This window comes from Neophocaena asiaeorientalis, unplaced genomic scaffold (genome assembly GCF_003031525.2).
Source record: "Neophocaena asiaeorientalis asiaeorientalis breed wild unplaced genomic scaffold, Neophocaena_asiaeorientalis_V1.1 scaffold343, whole genome shotgun sequence".
In the NCBI taxonomy this organism is placed as follows: domain Eukaryota; kingdom Metazoa; phylum Chordata; class Mammalia; order Artiodactyla; family Phocoenidae; genus Neophocaena; species Neophocaena asiaeorientalis.
The window spans coordinates 55238-71007 of NW_020173764.1; the positions used below are offsets into that span (position 1 = coordinate 55238).

Sequence of the window (15770 nt, forward strand, 5' to 3'; positions counted from 1 at the left end):
TCCATCATCTTATTGCCCCTTCCCATTTACTGGTCCCTTATAATTGAAAGTCAACATAGTATAGAAAAGGACTGAATTATCATCAAGACAAGAGAAAGAGATAAAAACATAAGGATTCAAAAGGAAGAAACAAAGGTAGTTATTTGTAGATAATATAGTTGAGTACATAAAAAATCTGAAAAAATTTATATTTCTATTATTTAAATTAATATGAGAGTTTATATTTCTATTATTTAAATTAATATGAGAGTTTACTAAGGCTTCTAGATACAATATAAATGTACTGAAATGAACTGTACCCCTTTATTCCAGAAAACTCAGAGAATAAACATAGAAAATAAACCATTAATAGTAATATCCAAAATTAAAGTACCTAGAAATAAATTTAATAAAAACATGCCAAACCTTTGTTTAGTTTAAATATTATAAAGATGTCAATTCTCTCTCACTTTAGAGAGAGATAAAAAGATTCAATGTTATCTCAATAAAATTTTCAATTTGCTTTTTTCATAGAATTTGACTAGCTAAATCTAAAATATATATGGAAATGAAAGAGCCAAGAATAGCCAAAACACTCTTAAAGAAAACAGATGATAAGATTTTAAGAGAAATATATAGACTTATTATAAAACATATTAGTAAGATAGTGTGGTATTGACACAAGTATGGACAAATAGACCTAGAAAACAACAGAGAGCACATAAGAAGGCCCACATATGTACAGGCACTTGACATATAACAGAAGATATTTCAGATCAGTGAAGAAACGATGGACTTGCAATAATAGTGCTGGAACAATGATAAAAAAAAAACTCTCCCTAAAATAGGAGTAGAAGGTAGTTTCCTCAATCTGATAAAATACTAAAACACTACCACTAGCATCGTATTTAATGATGAAAGACTGAATACTTTCTCCCTTAAACTGAGAGCAAAGCAAGTATGTCTGTTTGCAACACACAACATAGTACTGGATGTCTTAGCCAAAAAATAAAAAATAAAAATAAAAGGCTCACAGATTGGAAAGGATAAAGTAAAAGTTTCCCTATGTGTAAATGATAAGCATGTCTACATAGACAATCCCAATTAATATACAAAAAACCTCCTAAAACGAATGAGTTTATTAATGTGGCAGTATTAAAGGTTAATACAAAAATAAATAATATTTGAACGTTATTTTAAAGTTTTCAGAGGAAACTTGAGTAGTTAATGCTGGAATCCACATGAATAAAATGCTGATGGTTTATGAAGATACAACTTTTTAAATTAAACTTTTCTATTTTAAGAAAATTATAGATTCACATGGAGTTGTAGAAATACAACAGAGATGTCCTATTACCTAATATACTTTACCTAGTTTCCCCCAATTCTCACATCTTACAATAGAATGTACAATATCACAAGTAAGATATTGACATGGATAAAATGCACCAATTTTATTCATATTTCATTAGTTTTGTTTGTCCTCATATGTATCCACCTCGACATAATAGTCAAAATGAAAAAGTTAAATCACCATAAGGATATTTCATGTTGCCTTTTTCTAAACATGCTTACTTCCATCCCACCTCCTGTCTTGCTCCTAATCCCTGGCAACAACTAATTTTCTTTATTTCTAAAATTTTGTCATTTCAAGAATGCTATATATGATAGTTACAGAGTCACAGGAAGTTGCAAAGATAGTACAGGATAGTCACAAGTACATTTTACTTAAATATCAAGCAAACCCACAAAATTGATGTTTTACAATTACATGTATAGTTCTATGCCATTTTTTTACATGTGTAGATTTATGCAATCACTATTGCTGATTATATTTGAGTTTTTAAAAAAGAAATTGAAGGAGTGGGAAATATCCATGGAGAAAAACCCAATAAATATTTTAAAGTAAAAAAAAAAAAGAAAAAAACATTACCATGTTTGCATACACAGCAGTGAATAATCAGAAACTATATTTTACACACAATATCTTTTACAATAGCTCCCCAAGATGAAATACTTAGGTATCAATCTAACAAATTATATACAGGAAACATAATGAAAAGTACAAAAAGATGATAAAATAAATATAACATAAATAAATACACATAAATACTGTGTCCATAGCTTGGAAGATTCAACCTAGTAAAGACTATTAATTCTCCTCAAATTGAGCTACAAGTTCAACTTGATTTCTATAAAAATAGGAGCAATTTTGTACATATAGACAAGATAATTTTAAAATTCATAAAGGAAATGAAGATCACTGGAATAGCTACAATTTTGAAAAAGAAGAATAAAGTTGGAAAAATAACACTACCTGATTTTAAACTTACTATATAGCTACAGTAGTCAAGACAATATGATGTTGGCAGAGAGACAGACATATATATCAATGAAATGGAATATAGATGCCATAAATAGACCAACACAAATACACCTAACTGATTTTTGACAATACAAAAGCAACTAAATAGAGAAAAGATAGACTTTACAACAAGTGGTACTGGAACAAATTGAACATCCGCAGACAAAAAAATAAACCTCTACCTAAACCTCATATATTTTACAAAATTAATTCAAACTAGATCATACATCAAAATGTGAAATGTAAAAGTGTAAAACTATTAGTGAAAATAAAACAATAGAAAATCTTTGGGGAGGAGGGTCAAGATGATAGAGTAGAAGGACATGGAGCTCACCTCCCCCCACACCCACATAAACACATCAAAAATACATCTACATGTGGAAAAACATGCACAGGAAACTAAATGGAAACTGGAAAATCTGTTATACACCCAAAGTTACAAGAAAGATCTCCACATAACTGGGTAAGATGGGGGGAAAAAAGGAATCAGGTCGTGATCTGCTCCCCAGGGAGGAAACTGTAAGGAAAAGAAGGTCCACATGGATGGGCACTTATCCTGGGGAGGGAGCATGTTGACTCACAAACTAGGCCTTCCAGTCCTAGAGTCTTGCACAGAATACACAAGCCCCTTTGACTGCTGGGAAATCTTCTGAGACAGATAGAAGGGCTAGAGAAGCCTAGACTCTATTTATGAGGACTGCAGACATGCTGGCTTGCTAACAATTGAGGCAGAGAGAGCCTTCCACTGGAGGCTTGTATGACTATCAGTTACAGCAGTAGCTGTAGTTATAGGTCAATATATGTGAAAACCAGGATAACCACAGATCAAAAACATATGATAGATTCACAAAAACAAAAAAGAAAAGAACACAAGCATAATATAAAAGAAAATCATTAAACCACAAAAGGAAAAAAAAAAGAAGAAAGGAACAAAGAACTACAAAAACAACTGGACAACAAGGTTTAAAATTGCAATGAGTACATACCTATCAATAATTACTTTAAATGTCAATGGACTAAATGCTCCAATCAAAAGACATAGAGTGGCACATTGGATAAAAATCTAGAACTTACAATATACTGCTTATAAAAGACTCACTTCAGGGCAAAAGATACATGCAGTCTGAAAGAGAGGGTATGGAAAAAGATATTTCATGAAAATGGATATGACAAGAAATCAGGGATAGCAATACTCAGACAAAATAGACTTTTAAAAAAAGATCATTAAGAAAGACAAAAAAAAAGGTATTGTGTAATGATAAAGGGATCAATACAAGAAAATATTATACTATTTAACATATACTCACCCTATATAAGAGCACCAAAATACATAAAACAAATACTAACAAACATAAATGGAGGGGAGACCTTCAAGATGGCGGAGGAGTAAGACATGGAGATCACCTTCCTCCCCACAAATACATCAGAAATACATCCACATGTGGAGCACCTCCTACAGAACCCCTACTGAACACTGGCAGAAGACCTCACACTTCCCAAAAGGCAAGAAACTCTCCATGTACCTGGGTAGGGCAAAAAAAAAAAAGAAAAAACAGGCAAACAAATAGGGACAAGACCTGCACCTCTGGGAGGGAGCTGTGAAGGAGGAAAAGTTTCCACACTCTAGGAAGCCCCTTCACTGGTGGAGACGGGGGTTTGTGGGGTGGAAGCTTCAGAGCCATGGAGGAGAGTGCAGCAATAAGTGTGCAGAGGGCAAATTGGAGAGATAACCACACAGAGGATTGGTGCCGACCAGCCTGAGAGACTTGTCTGCTCACATGCTGGGGTGAGTGAGGGCTGGGAACTGAGGCTCTGGCTTCAGAGGTCAGATTCCAGGGAGAGGACTTGGGATGGCTGCGTGAACACAACCTGTAGGGGGCTAGTGCACTGCAGTTAGCAAGGAGAGAGTCCAGAAGAAAGCCTAGAACTGCCTAAGAGGCAAGAGACATTTTTTGGGGGTGCATTAGGCGAGGGAATTCAGAGCACTGCCTAACCGAGTTCCAGAGACTGGGGCAAGCCACGGCTATCAGCATGGACACCAGCGATGTGCATGAAACAATAAGGCTGCTGCTGCAGCCACCAAGAAAACTGTGTGCAAGCGCAGGTCACTTATCTACACCTCCCTTCCAGGGAGCCTGTGCAGCCTGCCACTGCCAGGGTCCCATGATCCAGGGGACAGCTTCCCCAGGAGACACACGGTGCACCTCAGGCTGTTGTAATATCACACCAGCCACTGCCACCACAGGCTCGCCCCGCATTCTATACCCCTCCCTCCTCTTGGTGTGAGTGAGCCAGAACCCCCCAATCAACTGTTACTTTAATCCCGTCCTGTTGGGACAGGGAAAAGATGCCCTCAGGTGACATACACGCAGAGGTTGGGCTAAATCCAAAGCTGAATCCCAGGAGCTGTGCAAACAGAGAAGAGAAAGGGAAATTTCTCCCAGCAGCATCAGGAGCAGCAGATTAAATCTCCATAATCAACTTGATGTACCCTGCATCTGTAGAATACCTGAATAGACAATGAAGCATCCCAAAATTGAGGCAGCGGATTTTAGGAGCATCTGTAGACTTGGGGTTTGCTTTCTGCACCTAAATTGTTTCTGATTTTATGTTTATCTTACTTTGTTATTTACAGTTTATTATCATTGGTAGATTTGCTAATTGATTTGGCTGCTCTCTTCCGTTTTTTAAAAATATTTAGATATATATTTTTTCCTTTTTCTCTTTTTGTTAGTGTGTATGCTTCTTTGTGTGATTTTTGTCTGTATAGTTTTGCTTTTACCATTTGCCATAAAGTTCTCTCTGTCCGTTTTTTTTCTTTTTAGTATAGATTTTAGCACTTGTAATTATTGGTGGATTTGATTTTTGGTTTGGTTGCTCTCTTCTTTCTTTCTTTCATTTTTTTCCTTTTATTATTACTTTAAATTTATTTTATTTTTAATATTTTTGTAATTTTTTACTTTAATAACTTTTATTTTTTCTTTCTTTCTTTATTTTTTAATCTCTTTTCTTCTGAGCCGTGTGGCTGACAGGGCCTTTTTGCTCCGGCCGGGTGTCAGGCCTGTGTTTCTGAGGTGGGAGAGCTCAGTTTAGGACATTGGTCCACCAGAGACCTCCCAGCTCCATGTAATATCAAACGGCAAAAGCTGTCCCAGAGATCTCCATCTCAACGTAAGACCCAGCTCCGCTCAATGACCAGTGCAGGACACAATATGCTAAACAACTAGCAAGAGAGGAACACAACCCCACCCATTAGCAGGGAGGCTGCCTAAAATCATAATAAGATCACAGAAAGCCGAAAACACAGCACAGGATGTGGTCCTGCCCACCAGAAAGACAATATCCAGCCTCATCCACCAGAACACAGACACCATTTCCCTCCACCAGAAAGCCTACACAACCCACTGAACCAACCTTAGACACTGGGGGAAGACAACAAAAGCAACAGGAGCTATGAAACTGCAGCCTGCAAAAAGGAGACACCAAACACAGTAAGTTAAGCAAAATGAGAAGACAGAGAAACACACACAGCAGATGAAGGAGCAAGGAAACAACCCACCACACCTAACAAATGAAGAGGAAATAGGCAGTCTACCTGAAAAAGAATTCAGAGTAATGATAGTAAAGATGATCCAAAATCTTGGAAATAGAAAGGAGAAAATACAAGAAAGGTTTAACCAGGACCTAAAAGAACTAAAGAGCAAATAAACAATGTTTAACAACAAAATGAATGAAATTAAAAATTCTCTAGAAGGAATCAATAGCAGAAGAACTGAGGCAGAAGAACAGATAAGTGACCTGGAAGATAAAATAGTGGAAAAAACTACCAGAGAGCTGAATAAAGAAAAAAGAATCAAAAGATTTGAGGACAGTCTCAGAGACCTCTGGGATAATATTAAATGCACCAACATTCGAATTATAGGGGTCCCAAAAGATGAAGAGAAAAAGAAAGGGACTAAGAAAATATTTGAAGAGATTATAGTTGAAAACTTCCCTAATATTGGAAAGGAAATAGTCAATGAATTATAATAAGTGTAGAGAGTCCCATACAGGATAAACCCAAGGAGAAACACACCAAGACACATATTAATCAAACTAGCAAAAGTTAAATACAAATAAAAAATATTAAAAGCAGCTAGGAAAAAACAACAAATAACATACAAGGAAATCCCCATAAGGTTAACAGCTGATTTTTCAGCAGAAACTCTGCAAGCCAGAAGGGACTGGCAGGACGTATTTAAAGTGATGAAAGGGAGAAACCTACAACCAAGATTACTCTACCCAGCAAGGATCTCATTCAGATATGACAGAGAAATTAAAACCTTTACAGAAAAGCAAAAGCTAAGAGAATTCAGCACCACCAAACCAGGTTTACAACAAATGCTAAAGGAACTTCTCTAGGCAGGAAACACAAGAGAAGGAAAAGAGATCTACAATAACAAACCCAAAACAATTAAGAAAATGGGAATAGGAACATGCATATCACTAGTTACTTTAAATGTAAATGGATTAAATGCTCCAACCAAAAGACACAGACTGGCTGAATGGAGGCAAAAATAAGACCCGTATATATACTGTCTACAAGAGACCCATTTCAGACCTAGGGACACATACAGACTGAAAGTGAGGGGGTGGAAAAGATATTCCATGCAAATGGATATCAAAAGAAATCTGGAGTAGCAATTCTCCTACCAGAAAAAATAGACTTTAAAGTAAAGACTATTACAAGAGACAAAGAAGGACACTACCTAAGGATCAAGGGATCAATCCAAGAAGAAGATATAACAATTGTAAATATTTATGCACGCAACATAGGAGCACCTCAATACATAAGGCAAATGTTAACAGCCATAAAAGGGGAAATCGACAGTAACTCAATCATAGTAGGCGACTTTAACACCCCACTTTCACCAATGGACAAATCATCCAAAATGAAAATAAAAAAGGAAACACAAGCTTTAAATGATACCTTAAATAAGATGGATTTAATTGATTTTTATAGGACATTCTATCCAAAAACAACAGAATACACATTCTTCTCAAGTCCTCATGGAACATTCTCCAGGATAGATCATATCTTAGGTCACAAATCCAGCCTTGGTAAATTTTAGATAATTGAAATCGTATCAAGTTCCGTGGCCCCGACAGGCGGGAGGGCTTCCCTGAGGAGGTGGGGAGGGGAGGGTTGGGCTGGCCAGCAGGCAGATGCTGCTGCTGAACTTCTGTGTGGCCCTGATGGCATACAGAAGAGCACGCAGTCTGGCCTGGCCTTTTTCAGGTTCCCACAGGATCTAGCCAGATGCCTGAAGTGGGTGGAGAATTGTAGGAGAGCAGACTTAAAAGATAAAACACCTGATCAACTAAATAAACATTATCAATATTGTGACAAACAGTTTAAGACTTCTGTGATCTGTAGAACTAGTCCTTATAGGACAGTTCTTTGAGATAATGCGATACCAACAATATTTGATCTTACCAGCCATTTGAAAAATCCACACGGTAGACACAGAGAATGAATAAAAGAATCGAGTGAAGATCAAATCAGGACACTGAAACAGAGAAAAATTGATGAAACTTCTGAAGAGGAACCAAAACATAAGGAAATAAACAACAGCAGTGCAGACGAAGGGGGTGAAGAGCAGGATGAAGAAGACATTTTACCTTTAACCCTTGAAGAGAAGGAAAACAAAGAATACTTAAAATCTTTATTTGAAATTTTGATTCTTATGGGAAAACAGAACATACCTCTGGATGGACCTGAAGCTTATGAAGTCCCAGAAAGTCTCTTTACTCCTGATAACTTTCAAGCACTGCTGGAGTGCCAGATCAATTCTGGTGAAGAGGATCTGAGAAAGCGCTTTGAATCAACAGCAGTGAGCACATTGTTCTGTTCGAAAACACAGCAGAAACAGATGCTAGAGATCTGTGAGAGCTGCATTTAGGAAGAAACCCTCAGGGAAGTGAGAGACTCTCACTTCTTTTCCATTGTCACTGACGATGTGGTGGACATAGCAGGGAAAGAGCACCTGCCTTTGTTGGTGAGGTTTGTTGATGAAGCTCACTACCTGAGAGAGGAATTTGTGGGCTTCCTGCATTATGAAGCTGATGCAGAAATTTTGGCTGTGAAATTTCACACTAAAATAACTGAGAAGTGGAGATTAAACATGGAGTACTGTCGTGGCCAGGCTTAGATTGTGTTCAGTGGATTTTCTTCCAAAATAAAAGTTGTTGCTTCTAGACTTTTAGAGAAGTATCCCCAAACTATCTACACACTCTGCTCTTCCTGTGCCTTAAATATGTTGTTGGAATTATCAGTGTCTGTTATGGGAGTATCTGTCGCATTAGGAACAATTGAGGAAGTTTGTTGTTTTCTCCATCAATCACCACAACTGCTTTTAGAGCTTGACAATGTAATTTCTGTCCTATTTCAGAACAGTGAAGAAAGGGGCAAAGTACTGAAGGAAATTTGCCATTCCTAGTGGACAGGCAGGCATGATGCTTTTGAAATCTTAGTGGACCTCCTACAAGCACTTGTTTTATGTTTAGATGGTATAAATAATGACACAAATGTTAGATGGAATAACTTTATAGCTGGCCGACCATTTGTACTCTGTAGTGTGGTAACAGATTTTGATTTAATCATTACCACTGTTGGTTTTTAAAATGTTATATCTTTTACAAGAGCCTTTGAGAAAAATCTTCAGGGGCAAACTTCTGATGTCTTCTTTGCAGCCAGTAGTTTGACTGCAGTGCTGCATTCACTAAATGAAGTGATGGAAAATATCAAAGTTTATCATGAATTTTGGTTTGAAGAAGCCACACATTTGGCAACCAAACTTGATATTCAGATGAAACTCCCAGGGAAATTTCACAGAGCTCCATACAGTAACCTGGAATCTCAGCTAACCTCTGAGAGTTACTATAAAGAAACTCTAAGTGTTCCAACAGTGGAACACATTATTCAGGAACTGAAAGATATAGCCTCAGAACAGCACCTCAGAGCTCTTAAATGCTTATCTCTGATCTCTCTGTCATGGAACAGCTCAAATTCAATACATCAGAGGAGCATCATGCTGACATGTACAACAGTGATTTACCTAATCCTGACGCATGCTCTGCTGAGCTGCATTGTTGCGGAATCAAGTGGAAACACAGAGGGAAAGATATAGAACTTCCATCCACTATTTATGAAGCCCTTCATCTGCCAGACATCAAGATTTTTCCTAATGCTTATGCACTGCTGAAGGTCCTATGTATTCTTCCTCTGGTGAAGGTTGAGAACCAACGCTATGAAAATGGGCAAAAGTGTCTCAAAGCATACCCGAGGAATACTTTGACAGACCAAAGGTCAAGTAACTTAGCTTTGCTTAACATAAAATTTGATATAAAACAACATTTGGATTTAATGGTGGATACATATATCAAACTATATACAAGAAAGTCAGAGCTTCCTACAGGTAATTCAGAAACCATTGAAAATACCTAAGAGACTTTTAAAATAGGCGTTCTCTTATATTTGATATTTGAAAAAAATCTGTAAGAAATTTGAAAATATCTTACAGAAAAGTTGTAAGGTGTACGTAGGCCACTTAATCACTGAATATCTTGACCTGTAGGCTTACCATTGAGACATTAGTCATTGATAATCTGCCTGTTTAAATGGCCCATTTGAAGTCCCATGCTTTGGAGACCTAACTGTTCTTCCAGAAGATAACATTGAAAGTACCATATTATGCTCTGTGATCTCTGCTAATGGCATTTTGGAACTGTATAAGTTAAGTCACTTTAGACATAACATTAATCACTGTGGATCCAACTGTCATATAGTGAGTTATCAGTTCTTTGAAGAAATAAATTTTGAGGAGGTAAAGGAGGAAGGAATACATTTTATAAAACATTACAATGAAACTCATGACTGACCTTTGAATAGTAGGAGTTTTAAGTATGCTGTTAAATACCTGTAAGGGACCATTAAGAAAATTATCAGACTGTGAGACAAACGTCTGAGCTTGCCAAACAAGGATTTCGGTGTAGATTTTTTTTTTATCAAATGAAGTTGAAGGAATAAATTATAGTTAAATTTGAATGGAAGAGCCTGCCATTGTTGTTCCACATCTGATTGTTGCTGCTTACATTCCTTTATTGAGCCTAGATCTTCATAAGCTTTTTGACAGGCATATTTTGAACACTTCTGTTTCATGGTCAAGACAGAATCACAAGCCATGGATATTAACAACTGATTTGTCTGTTTTCTTTTGCCTTTTTCCATGACTGTATATACTGTCTTATCTTGATTTACAACCAAAACCTAGAAAACCTACAAAAATAAGTGTTTTATGGTTTATCTAGTAATAATACAGAAAATATTGCTGTTATTTTTGGTGAAGAAAATCAATTTTGTATAGTTTACTTCACCTTAAATAAAATGTGAATTTTGTTTAAAAATGAAGAAACAAAAAAACACAAGAAATAGTATCAAGTATCTTTTCCAACCACAACACTATGAGACTAGATATCAATTATGGAAAAAAATCTGTAAAAAATACAAACACACGGAGGCTGAACAATACACTACTAAATAACCAACAGATCACTGAAGAAATCAAAGAGGAAATCAAAAAGTCCCTGGAAACAAATGACAATGAAGACACAACAACCAAAAACATATGGGATGCAGCAAAAGCAGTTCTAAGGGGGAAGTTCATAGCAATACAATCCTACCTCAATAAACAAGAAACAGCTCAAATAAACAACCTAAACTTACACCTAAAACAATTAGAAAAAGAAGAGCAAAAAATCTCCAAAATTAGCAAAAGGAAAGAAATCATAAAGACCAGATCAGAAATAAATGAAAAAGAAATGAAGGAAACAAAAGCAAAGATCAATAAAACTAAAAGCTGCTTCTTTGAGAAGACAAACAAAATTGATAAACCATTAACCAGACTTATCAAGAAAAAAAAGGGAGAAGACTCAAATCAATATAATTAGAAATGAAAAAGGAGATGTAACAACTGACACTGAAGAAATACAAAGGATCATGAAAGATTACTACAAGCAACTCTATACCAATAAAATGGACAACCTGGAAAAGATGGACTAATTCTTAGAAAAGAACAAAGTTCTGAGACTGAACCAGGAAGAAACAGAAAATATAAACAGATCAATCACAAGCACTGAAATTGACACTGTGATTAAAAATATTCCAACAAACAAAATCCCAGGACCAGATGGCTTCACAGGCGAATTCTACCAAACACTTAGAGAACAACTAACACCCATCCTTCTCAAACTCTACCAAAATATAGAAGAGAGAGGAACACTCCCAAACTCATTATACAAGGCCACCATCACCCTGACATCAAAATCAGACAAAGATGTCACAAAGAAAGAAAACTACAGGCCAATATCACTGATGAACATACATGCAAAAATCCTCAGGAAAGTACTAGTAAAAATAATCTAATAGCACATTAAAAGGATCACACACCATGATCAAGTGGGGTTTATCCCAGGAATGCAAGGATTCTTCAATATACGCAAATCAATCAATGTGATAAACCATATTAACAAACTGACAGAGAAAAACAACACCATCATCTCAATGATGCAGAAAAAGCTTTCGACAACATTCAATACCCATTTATGATAAAAAAAAATCCAGAAATTAGGCATAGAGGGAACTTACCTCAACATAATAAAGGTCAAAAATGACAAACACACAGTCAACATGATTCTCAGTGGTGCAAACTGAAAACATTTCCAAAAAGATCAGGAACAAGACAAGGTTGCCCACTCTCACCATTATTATTCAACATAGTTTTGGAAGTTTTAGCCATAGCAATCACAAAAGAAAAAGATATAGAAGGAATCCAGAACAGAAAAGAAGAATTAAAACTGTCACTGTTTGCAGATGACATGATATTATCCATAGAGAATCCTAAAGATGCTATAGAAAACTACTAGAGTTAATCAATGAATTTGGTAAGTAGCAGGATACAAAATTAATGCACAGAAATTTCTTGCATTCCTATACACTAATGATGAAAAATTTGAAAAGCAAATTAAGGAAACACTACTATTTACCATTGAAAAAAAAGAATAAAATGCCTAGGAATAAATATACCTAAAGAGACAAAAGACCTGTAGGCAGTAAATTATAAGACACTGATGAAAGAAATTAAAGATGATACAAGCAGATGGAGAGATATACCATGTTCTTGGATTGGAAGAATCAACATTCTGAAAATGACTATACTACCCAAAGCAATCTACAGATTCAATCACTATCAAACTACCAATGCCATTTTCCACAGAACCAGAACAAAAAATTTCACAATTTGTATGGAAACACAAAAGACCCAGAATAGCTGAAGCAATCTTAAGAAAGAAAAATGGAGCTGGAGGAATCAGATTCACAGACTTCAGACTATACTACAAAGCTACAGTCATCAAGACATTATGGTACTGGCACAAAAACAGAAATATAGATCAATGGAACAGGAGCGAAAGCTCATAGATAAACCCACACACATATGGTCACCTAATTTTTGATAAAGGTGGCAAGAATATACAATGGAGAGAAGACAGCCTCTTCAATTAGTGGTGCTGGGAATACTGGACAGCTACATGTAAAATAATGAAATTAAAACACTCCTTAACACCATACACAAAAAATGAACTTAAAATGGATTAAAGACCTAAATGTAAGACTATAAAACTCCTAGAGGAAAACACAGGCAGAGGACTCTATGACATAAATCACAGGAAGATCCTTTTTGGTCCACCTCTTAGAGAAATGGAAATAAAAACAAAAATAAACAAATGGAACCTAATGAAACTTAAAAGCTTTTGCACAGCAAAGGACAACATAAACAGGACAAAAAGACAACCCTCAAAATGGGAGAAAATATTTGAAAATGAAGCAACTGACAAAGGATTAATTTCTGAAATGTACAAGCAGCTTATGCAGCTCAATATCAAAAAAAACAAAGGACACAATCCAAAAATGGGCAGAGGATCTAAAGAGACATTTCTCCAAAGAAGACATACAGATGGCCAACAAACCCATGAAGGGATGCTCAACATCACTAATCATTAGAGAAATGCAAATCCAAACCACAATGAGGTATCACCTCACACCACTCTGAATGGCCATCATCAAAAAATCTACAAACTATAAATGCTGGAGAGAGTGTGGAAAAATGGAACCCTCTGGCACTGTTTGTGGGAATGTAAATTGGTACAGCCGCTATGGAGAACAGTATGCAGGTTCCTTAAAGAACAAGCAGTAGAACTACCATATGACCCAGCAATCCCACTACTGGACATATACCCTGAGAAAACCATATTTCAAATGAGTCATGTACCACAATGTTCATTACAACTCTATTTACAATAGTCAGGACATGGAAGTAACCTAAGTGTCCATCAGCAGATGAATGGATAAAGAAGATATGGCACATATATACAATGGAATATTACTCAGTCATAAAAAGAAACAAAATTGAATCATTTGTAGAGAGGTGGATGGACCTAGAGTATGTCATACAGAGTGAAGTAAGTCAGAAAGAGAAAACAAATACTGTATGCTAACACATATATATGGAATGTAAAAAGAAAATGTTTCTGAAGAACCTAGGGGCAGAACAGTAATAAAGACGTAGATGTAGAGAATGGACTTGAGGATATGGAGAGGGGGAAGTGTAAGCATAAAAAATAATTTAAAAGGATAACCAAAAATAAATAAATAAATAAATAATGGAAATATGGACAATAATTCAATAATAGTAGGAATCTTTATCATCCCATTGACATCATTGGACAGATCATCCAGACAGAAAATCAATAAGGTGACAGAGGTTCTAAATGACACAATAGACCAGTTGAACTTAATGGATATCTATAGGGCACTACATCCAAAAAGAACAGAATGCACATTCTTTTCAAGCATGCATGGGATGTTTTCTAGGATGCACCACAGAGTAGGTCAGAAAACAAGCCTCTAACAAATTTATGAGGATAGAAATTACTTCACGTATCTTTTCTAACCACAGTGATATGAAACCAGAAATCAACCACTCTAAGAAAAATGGGAAAATAGTAAACCAACTGGGTGGCGAAATCTTCTTTCAGCATATCAAGAAACCAGACCATTATGACTCGGAGAATGGGCTGCACGCAATGGAATGTGCACTACACTTGGAAAAAAGTGTGAATCAGTCGCTACTGGAACTGCACAAGCTGGCCACTGACAAAAATGACCACCATTTGTGTGACTTAATTGAGACTCATTACCTGAAGGAGCAGGTGAAATCCATCAAAGAATTAGGTGACCATGTTAACAACTTGCATAAGATGGGGGCCACCAAACGTGGCATGGCAAAGTATTTCTTTGACAAGCACACCCTGGGAAACACTGATAACAAGAGCTAAGCTGTAGGTTGGCTTTCCATAGCCAGAGGGGTGACTTCCTTTGTCACCAATGCAGTGCCTGCATATTTGGGTTACTTTTACCTTCTCTATAAGTTGTACCAAAACATCTACAAGTTCTTTCCTCAGTACTTTCATTCCTTCAAATAAAGTAATTTGGTACTCCCCCCCCGACAAAATATACCTAAAGTCAGCAGAAGGAAGGAAATAATAAAGATCAGAGATGAAATAAAATAGAGTTCAAAATAACCATAAAATAGATCAATTAAACAAGAGCTGGTTTTTTGAAAAAATAAACAAAATCAACATACCTCTACCCAGGCTCATCAAGAAGAAACACCCTCAAAAAAAATGAAAGAAAAGAAATAACAACTGATACCACAGAAATACAAAACTCATAAAACAATACTATGAGCCATTATGTGTCAACAAGTTGGACAACCCAGAAGAAGTTGACAAGTTTGTAGAAACAGAAAGCTTTCCAATACTGAGTCAAGAGGAGACAGACACTTTGAACAGACTGATCACTAAAAGTGAAATAGAATATGTAATCAAAAAAAACAAAAAACAAAAAACTCCCTCCAAACGAAAGTACAGGACTGGATGGCTTCACTGGGGAATTTTAACAAACATACAAAGAACCTATAGCTATCCTTTTCAAACTATTACAAAAAATTGAAGAGGAGGGACCACTCTCAAATTCATTCTATGAAGCCACCATAACCCTGATAACAAAACAAAAGACACTACAAAACAGAAAATTACAGGCCAACATCTATTTTTAATGAATATAGATGCAACAATCCTCAACAAAATATTAGGAAACAGAATCATACATCAAAAACAATACGTAAAAGATACCATACACCATGATCAAGTTGGATTCATTCCAGGGTTGTAAGGATGGTTCAACATAAGCAAATCAATCAAAGTGATATACCACATTAATAAAAGGAAAGACAAAAGCCACATAATCATCTCAATAGATGCAGTAAAA

General features: G+C 36.1%; 1 pseudogene; it reads left to right on the forward strand.

The window, feature by feature from the left end:
- The first annotated feature begins 2812 nt into the window (after window positions 1-2812).
- Window positions 2813-9830, forward strand: LOC112403741 (52 kDa repressor of the inhibitor of the protein kinase pseudogene; annotated as a pseudogene).
- The last annotated feature ends 5940 nt before the right edge of the window (window positions 9831-15770 follow it).